The 18,316-nt window shown below is 50.8% G+C and overlaps 1 protein-coding gene across 5 annotated transcripts in view; it reads left to right on the forward strand.

The window, feature by feature from the left end:
- The first annotated feature begins 264 nt into the window (after positions 1-264).
- The window catches only part of KIAA1671 (KIAA1671 ortholog), a 242,847-nt gene continuing 224,795 nt past the window's right edge, over positions 265-18,316 (forward strand). For 2 of the 5 annotated variants that reach the window (XM_063662918.1, XM_063662919.1), the window contains exon 1: positions 275-377. The gene's annotated coding sequence lies outside the window, so the exon portion shown is untranslated. Of the gene's footprint in view, positions 378-594; positions 911-18,316 lie in introns of those variants that run through there. The other 3 variants (XM_054469004.2, XM_054469003.2, XM_063662917.1) reach the window with 3 other exon arrangements.

Consider the following 18,316-nt stretch of genomic DNA (forward strand, 5'->3'; position numbering starts at 1 on the left):
GGCGGGGGATCCTGGCTGGTGACTGGGGAACATCCAGGGGACGCGGGAGGGGACCGGGAGCAAAGTTCCCAGTTGGATAGAGCGGGGTCGGGCCTCGAGGGGCGGGAGCGCTTCCGGCAGGGGTGTCCAAGCGAGTCGTGACCTCTGACCCGCCGGAGAGGTCCCAGGCCCAGGCGCCACTGCCGACTCGGGTCCTGCCGGCTCTGCTCCCCTCCGCGCAGGCGCGGCCGGCCGCAGTTCCCATGGTGACGGGGGCGCGTCCCCGCCCGAGGCCCCGCCCCCAGCAGGCTAGGCTGCGCGGGGCTGCCGGCTCCTAGGGCAGGTGCCGCGGGCTGCGGGCAGGTGGCGGCGCGACGCGAGCTGGCGGTGGCTCTACGGTAGGTTGCGCAGCGGCTGCGGGGAGTGGGGGCCGGCTGGCCGCCTCCTGTTCCCGGCCGGCGAGGTAGCTGGGGGTGACGGCGGCGGGCGAGGGCCGCCAAGTTTCTGCCCGGCCGAGGCCCCGGGAGAAAAGTTGGCAAAGTTGGCCGGGGAAGAGGCGGGGACCCGGAGGATTTCCCCAGACTCTGGGTCTGCGAGGAGGGAGGATCCCGGTTTGGGAGCCGGGGAATCCGACTCCCGAGACTTGAGAGTGGATCCCGCGGGAAGATCCCGCACAGGGCAACCAATGGATCACGTGCCACCCGGTTGGCGACTTGGGAGTCGATCCCTGGAGGGGATCGGGCGCTGGAGGCCTGGGATCCCACTGGATCCCCAGTCAGGGGTGACGGCGGAGGGTGATTCGAGACTGGGAGCGAGAGGATCAATCTCCTCCCACGCCAGCCTGAGCCTTGGGAATGGATTCAGAGAGATCCGGTGGCTAGAAGCTGAGGGATCGCTGGAGATCTGGGTTACTCAGCCTGGAGCTGCTAGGGTCTGGACATCTGTGCGGGTTGGAGGCCCCGGAGGTGGACAGTGGGAAGCAAGGGCGGCGAGCGAGACGGAACCCGGGTCGAGGGGAGCCCGGAGGACAGCGGGGTGGTTCGGGGGGCGTGAGAGGGGCGGCGCGCGGGGTCCCTCGGACGCGGAGGCTCCGGACGCGTCCTCTTGGCCTGGTCTGCGCCCCCCTCCGCTCGTCTTCCCAGGGCGGAGGCGCCCTGATGGGATTAAGCCTCAGTCCCCCTGTTCACAGGCAGGCCCGCGTGGTCCCCGCCCCGATGGCGGCGCGGCCCACCCGGGCTCACGGGTGGGGCCCTCGGAATGGGAAGCGGCTCGTTGACCCCCACCCGAGCCTGACCTTTTCACCCTGCTGGCACACACTCGCCTGGGAGTGGGGGCGCCGCGCCCTAAAACCCTGCTGTTTGTCCAGTCCCGGAGCAGGCGTGTGACCTCCACCGCGCGACGCCTAGGTGGCCAGGGCTTCCTGCCTGCCGGGACTGAACTTTCTCTAGCCAGGAGCAGCCATTATCTTTTGGAAGGGAAAGGACTGTACCTGTTGCACAAAGAAAAACACTTTGTTTGCATCTTTTTTGTGACCGTGGGCAAAACACTTAACCTATTTGAGTCCAGATAGGGACCCTCTGGGCAAAATGGGCTTGGCCTAGGAGGGTCTGCATCCTCCCTCTTCTAGGAGGCTGGCAGGATGGGTCGGAATGAAGGGTGTGAAACAGGTAGGGGCTCTGTAAGTATCAGTGCCCCCTAAGTCTGTGGCCTCTCCTTTGCCATGCCCCATCCCCTGTGCTTGCCTTACAGTATCTAAAGATTCCAGAAACCCTACTTGCTATCTTTTGAAACTGCAGGATTAGAGAGCTATTTAGCTTAACCTTTCTTCCAAATGGGTTAATTGCCCCTCTCATCCCCCCTTGCAGAGAGAAGCTCTGAGGTTTGGCTAATGAGTAACCAAGACATTTGGACAAGGCTTCGCCCTTGGTCTGGCTTTCCCTCTGCTAATCCATCAAGGTTCCTGGACAAACGTGTGCACCCCCAGACTCTGGTGCCTCCTTCCTTCCTGTTGCAGCCAGGGACAGTTCCCGAGGAATTTGTACAGACACAAGCCCAGATCTTGGTAGTTCTGGCAGGGGGATCCTTTTTGAAGGATTTGCATGCTTGACAAGGGTGCAATTACCCAAGAGAAGTGCAGAGTTTCAATGCAGTGTCTGGACACATATTTCAGCTGGGCACATAGAACTGGCTGGCTCCATCAACCAGTGTGTATTGAGCACCTATGTCAGGAGCACTGTAGAAATGGTGTGGCCTAGGGCAACTCAGGATCTGTCCTCTTGGAGTTATTTTCCAGCTATGGAGCAGTCGGCTTGCCCTGCAGTCTAGTACTGATTCTTGATGTTGGGGATACAGTTCTTACCCTAGGTTCAGAGGCTGGAAGCTGCCCCTACCCCCACTGGAGGTCCTAGGGGCTGTTTTTTTTTTGTTCGTTTTGTTTTGTTTTGTTTTGTTTTGTTTTTTGAGATGGAGTCTCGCTCTGTAGCCCAGGCTAGAGTGCAATGGCGTGATCTCGGCTCACTGCGACCTCTGCTTCCCGGGTTCAAGCGATTCTCCTGCCTCAGCCTCCGGAGTAGCTGGGATTACAGATGCCCGCCACTCTGCCTGGCTAATTTTTGTATTTTTAGTAGAGATAGGGTTTCACCATGTTGGCCAGGCTGATCCCAAACTCCTAACCTTAGGTGATCCTCCCGTCTCCGCCTCCCAAAGTGCTGGGATTGCAGGCATGAGCCACCGCGCCCGGCCGGGGCTGTTTTTTATTGAAGGCTGAACTTGGCAGGAGAATGAAGGAGCCAGTTGTCTGGCTCTGAGCATTTCTCCTCACCAGGCTACATCTCTGACCAACTCAGAAACAGAGCCTCACAGGGATATTTTATGTGTGCATTCATTCATTTATTTATCATTTGTTCCTTCAACAAATATTTCAAGACACTGTGTCAAAGATGAGGCTAGAAGCCACATCCTTAAGGGGATACTTTATGCCCTGAAAGTCTTTGTGAACATATGCACTTGTCTGGAAGGGGAGAACTATGATCATAGGAGGAGGGGCTGATGCCTTTGGCTATAAGGAGGGATGGGGGTCAGAGAGTTTAGTTTTCTCGACAGCCAGTGGGAAGAGGTTGGTGTTATGGGCTGCAGAAATGGAACAGCTTGTGCAGAAGCCTGGAGGTAGGGGAGTGCCTAGGGTGTTGACTGGGGCCAGGCCAGCCATGCTTAGTGGTTTGGACTTTATTCCTGGAGCGTGGGGCGCTGTGGATCACAGTGGAAGGGTCTCTGCAGGTGAGGGGCAGGATCATACGTGTGTTTTGGGAAGCTTGCCCTGGCTGGTGTGGGGAGGCTTGATGATCGGAGGGTCATGCCAGGAGGTTGGGGGCCAGTAAGCAGGCTGCTAGAAAAATCCAGGTGAGAGGCCGGGCATGGTGGCTCACGCCTGTAATCCCAGCACTTTGGGAGGCCAAGGCAGGCCGATCACAAAGTCAGGAGATTGAGACCATACTGGCTAACATGGTGAAACCCCGTCTCTACTAAAAATACAAAAAAAACTAGCCAGGCGTGGGGCAGGTGCCCGTACTCCTGGCTACTCGGGAGGCTGAGGCAGGAGAATGGCATGAACCCGGGAGGCAGAGCTTGCAGTAAACCGAGATCATGCCACTGCACTCCAGCCTGCGCGACAGATCGAGACTCCGTCTCAAAAAAAAAAAAAAAAGAAAAATCCTGGTGAGAGACCGCGGTGGACTGGACGTAGAGACCAATGGTGTTGAGGGGTGCTCGCTGACAACTTTGACATTGATCAGTGTTACACTTAGAGAGCCACTCATTTTGAAGATCCCTTCCTCAAGGTGGGTGTAACAGTCTACCTGGGGTAAGGAAACCCCTCAGAGGGGGTGGTATCAGTACTGAATTCAGTTTAGCAAACCTGCTTTAGAACCCTCTGCCTGTTCAGGGGTAGGTATAAAACATGCCAGTCCTCAAGGACTTCCTGTGGGGAGACACGGGGCACATTATCCCCATTTCACTGATGCAGCCCTCTGTGGCATAGTGAGGCCTTTGCCAGGCAGCAGTGGCAAAGCAGGAATTTGAACTCCCTTCCAACTTGCAACTAGTGAATATTTGGGTTCAGATTAAGCAGTAAAGAAACAACAGAGGAAGGTGGGTTTGAGTTGGGTGTGGAAGGGATAAATTGAAGGAGCCTTCCAGGAGGAGGCAGGGATAGAAGGGAGGGAGCCAGCCAGCTGGGCGCGGTGGCTCACGCCTGTAATCCCAGCACTTTGAGAGTCCGAGGCGGGTGGATCACAAGATCAGGAGATAGAGACCATCCTGGCTAACACGGTGAAACCCCGTCTCTACTAAAAATACGAAAACAAAAAATTAGCCGGGCGTGGTGGTGGGCTCCTGTAGTCCCAGCTACTCGGGAGGCTGAGGCAGGAGAATGGCGTGAACCGGTGAGGTGGAGCTTGCAGTGAGCCGAGATCGCTCCACTGCACTCCAGCCTGGGCAACACAGCGAGACTCTGTCTCAAAAAAAAAAAAAAAAAAAAGAAGGGAGGGAGGGAGTCAGCCAGAGATACTCCAGGGCAAACCCTGGCTCTGCCCGCTCCTGGCTGTGGCCTTGGGCATGGTTATGGTTTTGAGACTCAACTTCCCTATCTGTAAAAAGGGCTCATGATAGGATACTCCCATTCTCAGAAGGTTGTTACGTGAGTTTACCGAAGCAGTGTATGGACTGTGCTAGGCCCAGTGTCTATGCTCTGTAAGGGGTGGTATGATTATTATCACTATAGCCTGTCATCAGGATAAGTTCCAGGTGGGTGGTGCTTTGCTCAACCTGGTGTGTGCATGTGTGTGTTGGGGGGAGAGAGGGAGTGACCCACAGATGATACTTGAGTCTTAAAGGATGAGTAGGAGGGAGGGCTGGGACATAGCAGGCAGAAGCAACAGCACTGGCAAAGGCATAGATCGCCTGGAGAACTGCATGCCAACTGATATACCCAGAATTCAGGGTATGCTGAATGAATAAAAGTTAGACCATGGGCAGCAAAAATTCCTTTTATACCCCAGACACTCCCTGAATTTCTAAACTTGAAGGCTTTGGCAGGTTTGGGGCAGAGAGGAGGGCAGGAGCATCCCTGTCCAGGAGTTCACTCTCTTTCTTCCATTCACCCATCCAGATTATAGGAGTGTGAACCTAGATAAGCCATGTCCCCCCGGGACCTCAGTTTCTTCCTCTGTAAAATGGGAGGACTGGGGAGAATGTAGGTAAAGCACATAGTGCATCAGAGCAGCGCTGTTATGCCAGAATCTGGGCTAAGCTCTTTTGTTCCTTCTTCTTTTTTTTTTTTTTTTTGAGACGGAGTTTTGCTCTTATTGCCCAGGCTGGAGAGCAATGGCAGGATCTCGGCTCACTGCAGCCTCCACCTCCTGGGTTCAAGTGATTCTCCTATCTCAGCCTCCCAAGTAGCTGGGATTACAGGCATATGCCACCACGCCTGGCTAATTTTGTTATTTTTATTAGAGACAGGGTTTCTCCACGTTGGTCAGGCTGGTCTCGAACTCTCGACCTCATGTGATCCACCCGCCTCGGCCTCCCAAAGTGCTGGGATTACAGGCACCCGGCCTATTTTTTTTAATATTCTACAACAAACCCGGTGGTGCCTGTTTTCGAGACCCTCAACTTTACAGTGCATGAAACTGAGGCTTCAAGAGGTTATTGATTTGCTGCGAGGTCACGCAGCGGGTAAGTGGAAGAGCTGGGATTTGAACCCTAAGCTGTCTGCCTCAAAGCCATGCCTTTCCCGCTTACTTGGTTCCCAACACAAGGAGGGGTGCTTCTGCCTGTCCTCACTACTCAAACTGCTGCCATTTAAGAAGAAGCTAAGGCCAAGCACAGTGGCTCCCGTCTGTAATCCCAGCGCTTTGGGAGGCTGAGATGGGAGTATTGCTTGAGCCCAGGAGTTTGAGACCAGCCTGGGCAACATAGCGAGACTCTGTCTCTGAAAAAACAATTTAAGACCAGATGAGTTGGCTCATGCCTGTAATCTCAGCACTTTGGGAGGCCGAGGTGGGCGGATCACCTGAGGTCAGGAGTTCGAGAGCAGCCTGGCCAACATGGTGAAACCCCGTCTATACTAAAAATACAAAAATCAGCCAGGCGTGGTGGCAGGGCACCTGTAATCCCAGCTACTCGGGAGGCTGAGGCAAGAGAATCGCTTGAACCCGGGAGGTGGAGGTTGTGGTGACCTGAGATCATGCCATTGCAATCCAGCCTGGATGACAGAGCAAGACTGTCTCAAAAAAAAAAAAAGTTTAAAAATTAGTCTGGCGGTCAGGCACAGTGGCTCACGCCTGTAATTCCAGCACTTTGGGAGGCAGAGGCAGGTGAATCACCTGAGGTCAGGAGTTCGAGATTAGCCTAGCCAACATGGAAAAGCCCTCTCTCTACTGAAAATACAAAACAAAACAAAAAAATAGCCAGGTATGGTGGCACATGCCTGTAATCCCAGCTACTTGGGAGGCTGAGGCAGCAGAATTGCTTGAACCCGGGAGGCGGAGGTTGCCCTGAGCCGAGATTGTGCCACTGCACTCCAGCCTGAGCGATAGAACAAAACTTCGTCTCAAAAAAAAAAAAAAAAGAAAAAAGAAAAAAAATTAGCCTGGCAGTGTGTCAGGCTGTGTCCCAGCTAATTCAGAGGCTGAGACAGGAGGATTGCTTGAGCTCAGGAGTTCGATGCTGCAGTGAGCTTTGATTGCACCACTGCACTTTAGCCTGAGACAGAGTAAGACCTTGTCTCAAATAAATAAATACATAAATACATAAAAATTTAAAAAAATTAAAATTAAAAATAAAAGGAAGCTCGTCAAGCACAGTGACTCACACCTGCAATCTCAGCACTTTGGGAGTCCGAGGTGGGCAGATCACTTGAGGGCAGGAGTTTGAGACCAGCATGGCCAACATGGTGAAACCCCATCTCTACTAAAAATAAAAATAAAATAAAAAAAAATTAGCCAGGCGTGATGGCGGTTGCCTGTAATCCCAGCTATTCAGGAGGCTGAGGCATGAGAATCACTTGAACCTGGGAGGCGGAGTTTGCAGTGAGCTAGATGGTGCCACTGCACTCCAGCCTAGGGAACAGAGTGAGACTCTGTCTCAAAAAGTAAAAATAAAAGGAAGCTAACAAACAATCGAGGCACATACACACACACACACACACACACATATATATATATATTTTCCTTCAATGCAATGAATATTTTATTGAGCATCTTATGTGGGCAAGGCACCCTACTTGTGAAAAATTCAAAAGATCACCTGCCCTTTGGAATCCTCTGGTCAACTGTACGAGAAGAAGGAAGGGGGCAAGGCAAGGTGAGACAAGTAAGCAAATAATTATTGACTTGACTACTGGGCAGAAGCTATCACAGCTACATTTGTTAATTGCTCAGTTAAGTGACCTTTGAAATGTTTTATAGCCATGTCTCCATTAAGAATATGAAATACGGCCGGGTGCGGTGGCTCACACCTGTAATCCCAGCACTTTGGGGCCCCGAGGCATGTGGATCATTTGAGGTCAGGAGTTCGAAACCAGCCTGGCCAACATGGTGAAACCCCATCTCTACTAAAAATACAAGAATTAGCCAGGTGTAGTGGCGCCTGTAGTCCCAGCTACTCAGGGGGCTGAGGCAGGAGGATCACTTGAACCTGGGAGGGAGGTTGCAGTGAATCGCGATCACACCACTGCACTCCAGCCTGGTGACAGAGTGAGACTCCGTCTCAAAAAAATAAATAAATAAATAAAAATAAATACATAAAATAAAACAAATAATTTCACACATGAATTAAAAATAGATTTAGGTACTTTCCCATTTCAGAATGTGTTGATTTACCTCATTATTTTTAAAAACTGAATAAGGCCGGCTGTGGTGGCTCAGGCCTGTAATCCCAGCACTTTGGGAGGCCGGGCGGATCGCTTGAGGTCAGGGGTTCAAGACCAGCCTGGTCAACATGGTGAAACCCCATCTCTACTAAAAATACAAAAATTAGCCGGGCATGGTGGCGCGCACCTGTAATCCCAGCTACTCGGGAGGCTGAGGCAGGAGAATTTCTTGAACCCAGGAAGGCGGATGTTGCAGTGAGCTGAGATCGCGCCACCGCACTTCAGCCTGGGTGACAGGGCAAGACTCCGTCTCAAAAAAAAAAAAAAAAAAAGAAAAAAACTGAATAATTTCCAGTGCATGAAGGTGCTATGAGCTTATTTAACCGATCCCCTGTTGATGGACACTGAGTTGTTTTTCAGGTTTTTTTTTTTTTTTTTTTTTTTTTGCTATGACACAGTGCTGCAGTAAACATCCCTGTTGACATGTCTTTGCACTTTTGTTGCAGTAGGCTGGAGGACAGATTTCCAGGATGTGGAACTTTGGGGATGAAGGATGTTTAGAACATTGATCTGACCTGCCCAGTTTCCCAGCAGAGTGGCTATACCTTTCACACTCTTACCACAGCTGTGCGAGAGTCAGCCTCTTTGTACATTTCAGAGAGAAGGAACAGTGTTTGGCTGTCTCTTGTCTTTGGCCATAGGTCATGGCCTCTGGCCTGCGGGAAGGTGAGAGTTCTTATAAGTGACAATATTTTGTTGCCGTTGGGGTTCTTTTTGTTGTTGTTTTTGTTTTGAGACAGGGTCTTGCTCTTTCATCCAGGCTGGAATGCAGTGGTGCGATCTCAGTTCACTGCAGTCTCGACCTCCCGGGCTCAGGTGGTCCTCCCACCTCAGCCTCCCAAGTAGCTGGGATTATAGGCATGCACCACCACACCTGGCTAATTTTTTGTGTTTTTGTAGAGACGAGATTTTGCCACATTACCCAGGCTGGTTTCAAACTCCTCAAGCGATCCTGCTGCCTCAGCCTCCCAAAGTGCTAGGATTACAGATGTGAGCCACCACACCCAGCCTGGCCCTTGGGTTTTAATACCAACTGCTGGAGACTCTGTCTCGGAAGATATTTGCCCATGTACACACGAGTCTTTCTGGACATACGTGGTCCCTGCATTAGTCAAGCTTTTCTGTGATGACACTGTGTAACAAACATCTCCTACATCGCAGTGGCCTTTAACAGCAAACATTTGTTTCATGCTCACGAGTCAGCAGGTAGCTTGGCTGACCTTAGCTAGGCTTCGCCAGCAAGGCTGGCCCTAGGCTTTGGATTGGGTTCAGGTCTGGCTCGTGAATCTTCATCCAGATTCACAGGCTGAAGGGTGGCAGCCAGCCAGGGCATGCTCTTCTGTGGTAGACAACAGAAGCCTCTGTTCTGAATTGAGAAGCTGTCACTTCTGCTCTCATGCTATAGGCTGAAGCAAGTCACATGGCAAGCCTGACATCAATGAGTTGAAGTCTACTCTCATGGAGGCTGAAAAAATATTTGCTGAGCAATAATAGAACCGGCCACAATTATGTTTCTGATGGGGTAGGACGGGTCTTTGCAGGAGTAGAGGGTCTGCCTGGAGGGCATGGGTAAGAATCATGGCTCATGATTTGTGTGGGACAAGTGGTCGCAGAGCAGAGGCTCTGGATAAGGAGACCTGGTTTGAGTCTATAACCAGAGACAGGCAGTTCACCGACTAAGTCTCAGTTTCCTTATCTGGAAAATGGGAATAATTTGTCTTCTCTGGTGAGCTGCTGGGAAGCTCAGAGATATTACTGCATAAGAAGGTGCTTTATACCTGTGAGGTGAGGTGGGAAATGAGGGATGATTGTCTTGATGATGATTTTTGCAATCCGCTGAGCAGTGATACCTGTAGCCAGTAGAGTGAGAGAATGCAGCAACGCCAAGGTGAGACTGGGAGGGATAGGCCTGGGTTTGAATCCCCGCTCTGCCCGTTATGGGCCACGTGACTTTTGATCAGCCTCATCACATCCCTCAGCCTCAGTTTGCCTGTCTGTGAAAGGGACACAGTGTGCTTGTGCCCATTAACGAGGACTGTGAAATGCTTGGCATGAGGTAGATGATAACCAGATGGTGGCTGTGAGGATTGGCATGGCGCTGAGGGGGTCCTGATAGGGGCAGAATGAGGAATTCCGCCACCCATTCCCTTGGGAATATTGCAGGGAACCTGGAGCCAGACTGCTTGGATTCAAATCCCAGCTCCACCGTTTACCAGCTGTGTGGCCTTATGCAAGGCAGTTAACCACTCTGGGCCTCAGTTTTCTCATCTGTAAGCTGGGAGTAATAATAGAGTCTGCTTCATGAGGTTGACAAGCATTAAATGTGTTAACATATAGTACTTGCTAATTAATTTACATGAGCCTTAGCTAGTATTGTTAGGATTATTAGTATTATTATTAGTCTGCGGAGGCCCAGAGAGGTTGCTTCCCTTCCTGGGAGCCACCAGGGCCTCGGGGGAAAGAGTGATGAGAAGCAGATGCTTTTTGGGGCCCTGCTTCTGAGCTGGTGCGCTTTCCCCTTCTGCTTTAGCTGATATGGGTCAGCCCAGAGCAGGCCTTTGAGGATGGCCAAAGTGCCTTTACCAACCACACAGCCCTCCTGAGTCCTGAAGCAGCCCTGACCCAGCCAGAGAAGAGTCATGGGGAGCTCTGATCTAAGAAGTATTCACATGGTGCCACTATGAATGCACTCAGCAGGCTTCTGGGAGCCCGGGTTTATGAGTATCCGCGGGGGTCACTGAGCTAGCTGCACAGTTAGAGGCCACTCACTCTCTCCTTCAGTTGGGCATCTCTCCATAAAAATGTATCATGTACTGGGAGTCCGAGGCGGATGGATCACCTGAGGTCAGGAGTTAGAGACCAGCCTGCCCAACATGGTGAAACCCCATCTCTACTAAACATACAAAAAATTAGCTGGGCTTGGTGGCAGACACCTGTCATCCCAGCTACTTGGGAGGCTGAAGCAGGAGAATCACTTGGACCTGGGAGGCGGATCTTGCAGTGAGCCAAGATCACGCCACTGCACTCCAGCCTGGGCAACAAGAGTGAAACTCCATCTCAAAAAAAAAAAAAAAAAAAAAGGTATCGTATTGATCTCATGCCAAGTCTGGGGAGAATGAGAATCTGCTGGGTGTCAGGGGTGGGTTTCCAAAGTAAGCTGGGTGGGGAGGGAGCATCTGGGGTTGCTTGCTGTGTGACCCTGGGCAGCTGGCTCCACTTCTCTTAGCGTTTCCTGTCTGCACATTCTTCAGATGGGCCACTGTGTCATTGGTGGTGAGAAATGACAGCCCTTGACCTGTGCGCTGGCTTCTGCCTGGACTCTTTGCCTTTAGAAGTTTGCAGGAGATAGGCTGGGTGCGGTGGCTCACACCTGTAATCCCAGCACTTTGGGAGGATGAGGCGGGCAGATCACGAGGTCAGGAGATCAAGACCATCCTGGCTAACATGGTGAAGCCCCGTCTCTACTAAAAATACAAAAAAATTAGCTGGGCATGGTGGCGGGCACCTGTAGTCCCAGCTACTCAGGAGGCTGAGGCAGGAGAATGGCGTGAACCCGGGAGGCGGAGCTTGCAGTGAGCCAAGATCGCGCCACTGCACTCCAGCCTGGGTGACAGAGCAAGACTCTGTCTCAAAAAAAAAAAAAAAAAAAGAAGTTTGCAGGAGATAACTGAGGCTGCCGCTCATCTTTATGCAGACCCCACTTTTGAGAATAATAATGTTATTGTAGTAAAACAAAAATAGGGCTGGACATGGTGGCTCACATCTGTAATCCCAGCACTTTGGGAGGCCAAGGCAGGCAGATCACTTGCGGTCAGGATTTTGAGACCAGCCTGGCCAACATGGCAAAACCCTGTCTCTACTAAAAATACAAAAATTAGCTAGGCATGGCGGTGCATGCCTATAGTCCTAGCTACTTGGGAGGCTGAGGCAGGAGAATTGCTTGAACCTGGGAGGCAGAGGTTGCAGTGAGCTGAGATTGTGCTACTGCACTCCAGCCTGGGAGACAGAGGGAGACTCTGTCTCAACAAAAAACAACAAACAAACAAACCCCACAAAAACCAAAAATAACAAGTGAGTATTAACTCTGTCCTAGGCTCTGTGCTCATCATTTTCCTATGTACTTTTTTTTTTATTTGTTATTTTTGAGACAGGGTGTTGTTCTGTCACCCAGGCTGGGGTCCAGTGGCGCTATCACAGCTCACTGCAACTTCCATTTCCCAGGCTCAAGTGATTCTCTCTCCTCAGCCTTCTGAGTAGCTGGGACCAAAGGAATGCGCCACCATGTCCAGCTAATTAAAAAAATTTTTTGTAGAGATAGGATCTTGCTATGTTGTCCGAGCTAGTCTTGAACTCCTAGTCTGAAGTGATTCTTCCGCCTCAGCCTCCCAAAGTGCTGGGATTACAGGTGTGAGCCACCATGCCCTACCCCTATACATTGTTGTATTTGATTCTTGTGACTCCGTTTTACAGGTGAGGAAACGGAGGCTCGGAGAAGGAGTCACTTTCCCAGGACCATACTACTGGGAATGGGGAATGTGGATCCATGTAGCCTGACTCCAGCCACCATGCTCTGAATCTCTCCTGCTGGTGCCCCTCTGGTGGTGAAGCAGGATAGACAGAGCCGAAAAATCCTAGTGTTAGATCCTGTTCCCACATGTTGATGCTGTGTGGCTTTGCATGAGTGATTTTACCTCCCTGAGCCTCAGTTCTTCTGCAGAAAGAAGATGACAAAATTTCTTCCGTGAGGTCATTGTAAGATTAGATACAGCAACCATTTATAAAGTCTCTGGCACATAGTAGGCTCTTAAAAAAAATAGGAGACCTCAGCTGGGCATGGTGGCTCACATCTGTAATGCCAGCATTTTGGAAGGCTGAGGCAGACAGATCACCTGAGGTCAGGAGTTCGAGACCAGCCTGGCCAATGTGGTGAAACCCTGTCTCTACTAAAAATACAAAAATTAGCCAGGCATGGTGGCGCACACTTGTAATACCAGCTACTCGGGAGGCTGAAGCGGGAGAATCGCTTGAACCTGGGAGTCTGAGGTTGCAGTGAACTGAGATCACACCAATGCATGCCAGCCTGGGTGACAAGAGTGAAACTCCATTTTAAATAAAAAACGGGAGACCTCCCCCATAAAAAGATGAGCTTAGGCCAGGCGCAGTAGCTCACACCTGTAATCCCAGCACTTTGGGAGGCCAAGGCAGGCAGATCACAAGGTCAGGAGTTCGAGACCAGCCTGGCCAACATGGTGAAACCCTGTCTTTGCTAAAAATACAAAAAATCAGCCGGGCATGGTGGCACACACCTGTAATCCCAGCTACTCAGGAGGCTGAGGCGGGAGAATTGCTTGAACCCACGAGGTGTAGGTTGCAGTGAGCCAAGATTGTGCCATTGCACTGCAGCTTGGGCAATAAGAGCAAAACTCCATCTCAAAAAAAAAAAAAAAAAAAAAGGGATGAGCTTAAGGTTTTAAAAAAATGTGTGTAAGTTGTCCCAAAGAATTATTTTATAAATCATAATATAAATCTTCCTTGTTTGTTGTAGTAGCAGAAATAGCAACAATGGCAGTAATAAAAAGTAAAAACTAACATTGATTCACTGCTTCTTATAGACCAGTTCCTCTGACATAGATTTTGTGTGTTTATAGGATCCTCATAACAACCTATGAAGAAAGATGGTAGCGTTATTCCCATTTTACAGATGAGAAAACTGAGGCTCCAAGAGGTGAAACGCCTTGCTTTCCAGCTAGTGGCAGGCAGGGAGGACTAGAGCTTTGTTATTAATACATGAGAATCTCATTCCAGTGCAATACCCCTGCCTGTTGGAGAAACAGCTGTATTTTCACACGCCCCGGGTCAGGGCTGAGGCTCCCAGCTGACTTTGTGTTGACAGTTCTTTCCTTTCTGTTTTGCTTCCTCAGGGAGGAAAGCCTTTTCTGGGGAGTCCTGTTTGCCGATGGCTTAGCGAGCACTGCCGAGGGAAGGAAATTTTGGGTCTGCAGGGCCTCCCTGCAGAAGGGGAGCCCAGCGGGTGCATTGGGTGCACCGAGGTCACTGTACAGTCACACCGCCTGGCCTGTCTGGACTTGAAGCCTGGGTCTTGGCGGCACTGCCCACTTAGCCTTGCCCAGTGCCCTGGGCAGGGCTGGGGAGTGACTTGGTTAGGGAACTCCCAGTGTCCTTTGGCCTGGGAAGCTGCCCAAGTTTGTCTTTCCCTTTCATTTTAGGCCCCAGCACTGGAAAGTGCTTGTCTTTGTTTCTGGAATGCCTGCCCACCTGCACACCTGGGACTGTGCTTATCACGTGAAGAGGTTCTAGGCCGTCAGAGAGAATATAGAGTGTATTAAAATGAGTCCTGGGCTGGGCATGGTGGCTCACGCCTGTGATCTTAGTGCTTTGGGAGGCCGAGGTGGAAGGATTGCTTGAGCCCAGGAGTTTGAGACCAGCCTGGGCAACAGAGTGAGACCCTGTCTCTATAAAAAATTAAAAAAATTAACCAGGCGTGATGGTGCACACCTGTAGTCTCAACTGCTCGGGAAGCTGAGGCATGAGGATAGCTTGAGCCAGGGAGTTTGAGGCTGCAGTGAGCTGTGATTGTGCCACTGCACTCCAGCCTGGGTGACAGAGCAAGAGCCTGTCACGAATGAATGAATGAATGAATGAATGAATGAATGGGTTCTAGGCCTGAAGTCAGGCCTTCTGAGTTTTAGTCCAGCTTCTGTGCTGTGTGTTCTTGCGTATACCCCCTCCCCTCTCTGGACCTTTTTTTTACAGGAGGACAAGGAACTGGATAGGTAGATTCTAGAGCCTCTTATTTCTGCCATATATTCTGGGAAGAATTAAAACCAGCCTTTTAAAAGAAAAATCACAATTTGCTGACAGGGCCTACTGTGTGCCAAGTCCCTTGTTAGGGAGGTACTATGTTAGGTGCCTTCTTGTCAAATCCTCGGAATGACTCAGGCAGTTGGTCTTACAACCCCCTTTACAGTTGAGGAAACGGAGGCTCAGAGAGGTAAAGCCCTCCTCAATGTCATAAGCTTGGGGTAAGAGGCAGCAGAGCCTGTGTTTGAACTCATTTCTCCTGCAAAGCTCTGACTCCATCAGAAATACCTTCTCTCCCATCAGAAGTTCCAGTGCAGTGTGTCCTTTCTTCTCTTGGGATAGTTGATCATTTTCATCTTTGTTATTTGTTGAGCATCTACTGTTTACCAAGGCCTGCACTGGGCCTTGGGCCTCAGAGCTGCCTGGGGCCTGGCCTCCGCCCTCAAGGAGGACAGAGAAGAGGAGGCAGAAAGCAGCAGGCCTAGGGCTCTGATCCCAGCCTCAGCCCCATTGTCCCCCAGCCTTGAAGCAAAACAGTTTCCCTTGACACACTTAAGACTTGGATGAGGGCCGGGCGCGGTGGCTCACACCTGTAATCCCAGCACTCTGGGAGGCCAAGGTGGGCAGATCATGAGGTCAGGAGATCGAGACCATCCTGGCTAACACGGTGAAACCCTGTCTCTACTAAAAAAATACAAAAAATTAGCCGGGCGTGGTGGCAGGTGCCTGTAGTCCCAGCTACTTGGGAGGCTGAGGCAGGAGAATGGCGTGAACCCGGGAGGCGGAGCTTGCAGTGAGCCGAGATTGTGCCACTGCACTCCAGCCTGGGCGACAGAGCGAGACTCCGTCTCAAAAGAAAAAAAAAGACTTGGACGAGACAGGATGCTTTGGCAACCAGCAGACCACCTTCTTCTTGGAGAGGCGAGATGCCTGGTTACTGTCAGATTTAACTCGAGAAAGGCAGTAGTAATGCTTCCAAGTCCTGCCTTGATGCAGATGTCTTAATCACAGCCCCTCTGCCTTTCTGTCCTTTAATTCATTAAAAGGTAAGGAAGGGGGGCGGCAGGGCAGGGGAGAAGGCAGCAAAAAGCATGGAGGAATTTTTGGATTGCCCAGAATGCTGGCTGACCTAGCAGAGCAGGTGTGAGCCATCTTCCCTGGCTTTGGTTGGAGTCTGTTGGGCATGCCTGGAGGCTCTCTGGGTGCCATCCAGTTCTTGTCCCTGAGGCCTGAGTCACCCCGGGAAGGTGGCTCTGCTGTGAATCCAGCTGCAGCCTGTAGTAGAAGACGCCGCCTGGGTCTGGAGCCATGCAGCCCGCAGTCATGTCCTGGCTCTGTTTTCTCCCCAGCCATGGGAATGGTTTCCCGTGTCTGCCCCATCGTCCATACCCATGGAATGGGGGTGCTGATGTCTGTCTTTCAGCCTGGCTGGGAGCTCTTAGCAGGGTCACATGGTGGACACTGGGACAAATGGAGTGTCCGTGCGATTCTATCTGGGTGGGTGGTGATGTTAAGTAAAGCCCCCACTGTGTGCATGGAGCTGTCTGGAGTACTGAGACATTCCCAGACTTTTATTGATTACATAATCTTATCCTTTGGGGGGACCCGCCTGCTTACTTGGCCTCCCCTCCACACCATGCATGCGTTGGGCATGAGATGACTCTCTTTTTATTTTCCAAATTGATAATTTTTATGCTCTTTTTGTCCTTATTATATAGCAATACATTTTTATTGTTTTATTGTTTTGTTTTGTGTTGTGTTGTTTTGTTTTGTTGAGACGGCCTTCCTTGCCTTGTCACCCAGGCAGGAGTGCAGTGGTACAATCATGGCTCACTGCAGCCTTCACCTCCCAGGCTCAGGCGATTCTCCCACCTCAGCCTCCCGAGTAGCTGGGACTACAGGCATGTGCCACCATGCCGGCTAATTTTTAAAAATTTTTTGCAGAGACAGAATATCCCATTGTTGCCCAGGTTGGTCTTGAACTCCTGGACTCAAGTGATCTTCCCACCTCAGCCTCCCAAAGTGCTGGTACTACAGGTGTGAGCCACCGCGCCCGGCCTCGTTTTTGTTGTTGAACATTTAAAAATGTAGTTGTCCCTTGGTATACTCAGGGGATTGGTTCCAGATCTCCCTCAGATACCGAAATCTGAGCAAGCTCAAGTCCTGTATATAAAATGGTGTAGTATTTGCATATAACCTACGCATATCTTCTCAAGTACTTTAAATCATCTCTAGATTACTTATGATACCTAATCCAATGTAAGTGCTAGGTAAAGAGATGTTATACTGTATTGTTTATGGAATAATGACAAAAAAAAAACACGTCTGTACATGTTCATTACACACACAACCATCCATTTTTTAAAAACAATATTTTTCATCTAAGCTTGGTTGAATCCTTGGATGTGAAACCCACAGATATTGAGGGCTGGCTGTACAGATAAATAAAAAGGAGATGAAATTCATAATCCCACATTCTAAAGATAACTGGTGCTAATATTCTGGGCTGTGATTTAGACTTTTCATCACACCCTGCATACATACATATTGATTGAGATTTCAGCTCCGTATCTTGGGGCACATGTAGAATGTGGGCTTTATACTGAGGTGGCTTATATTCCAGCTCTGGCTCTGTAACCGCTCGGCTGTGTGACCGTAGGGAGATCACTACCCAATATGAACTTCAGCTTCTGCTCTGTAAAACTGGGTTGCTATGAGGATTAAATGAGTGAAGGTCTGTGCACTGTTTAGAGAGGGGCCCCTTCTATGGATGCTGTAATTGATAACTAGTGGATTTAGACAACAGGCTTCAGAGAAGACCCCCTCCCCCAGGCACAGCCGACGTGGAGCTGCTCAGAACGGGGCTTGGGCCAGGGAGTTTGACTCACACAAAGCACTCTGGGCAAACTCTCAAACCAGTCCTGATCTTTATCACTCCAGGATGCTTCCTGTCCCTGCCGAGGCCTGGGCATTGTCCAAGTTAAAGCCACCGGACGGTCCCAGCAGGCTAGGAGGTGGCCCCTGTAAAATGAGCTCACCAAGAACCCTTCCACCTCCCCCGCTGACTTCAGCAGTGGCTTCTGGAGGACAGGCTGGAGACACCAGGGGAGAAGGATAAGGTCAGCCCGCTTCCTCCAAGAAGGTCTGAAAGCCGTGATGTCACCTGGACACTGCAGGATCCCAGAAGGCCAGAGAGAGGAAAGGGCTGGGGGAGCCAGAGGGCAGGGCAGGTCATGGAGCCTGGTTTTCAGAGGGGAGTTTGGGGTTGGAGACATCTGTAGGGAAGTGAAGCTGCGCTGTACTAGCTGTGTGACCTTGAACCAATACATCATACAACCTGGGCCATCCTTGGTTTCCGTCTCTATAAAATGAGGCTAATGGTAGGGCTTACCTAATAGGGTAGATGTGCCTTTATCATGTAAAGGCTCCTAGCACAGCCAGGCACATGGTCAGTGCCTCTTCCTCCTTCTCATGATCATCATCTAGTACAGGGGTCCAATCTTTCGGCTTCCCTGGGCCACATTGGAAGAAGAAAAATTGTCTTGGGCCACACATAAAGTACACTAACACTATCAATAGTTGATGAGC

Source organism: Pongo pygmaeus, chromosome 23 (assembly GCF_028885625.2).
Source record: "Pongo pygmaeus isolate AG05252 chromosome 23, NHGRI_mPonPyg2-v2.0_pri, whole genome shotgun sequence".
Lineage (NCBI taxonomy): Eukaryota > Metazoa > Chordata > Mammalia > Primates > Hominidae > Pongo > Pongo pygmaeus.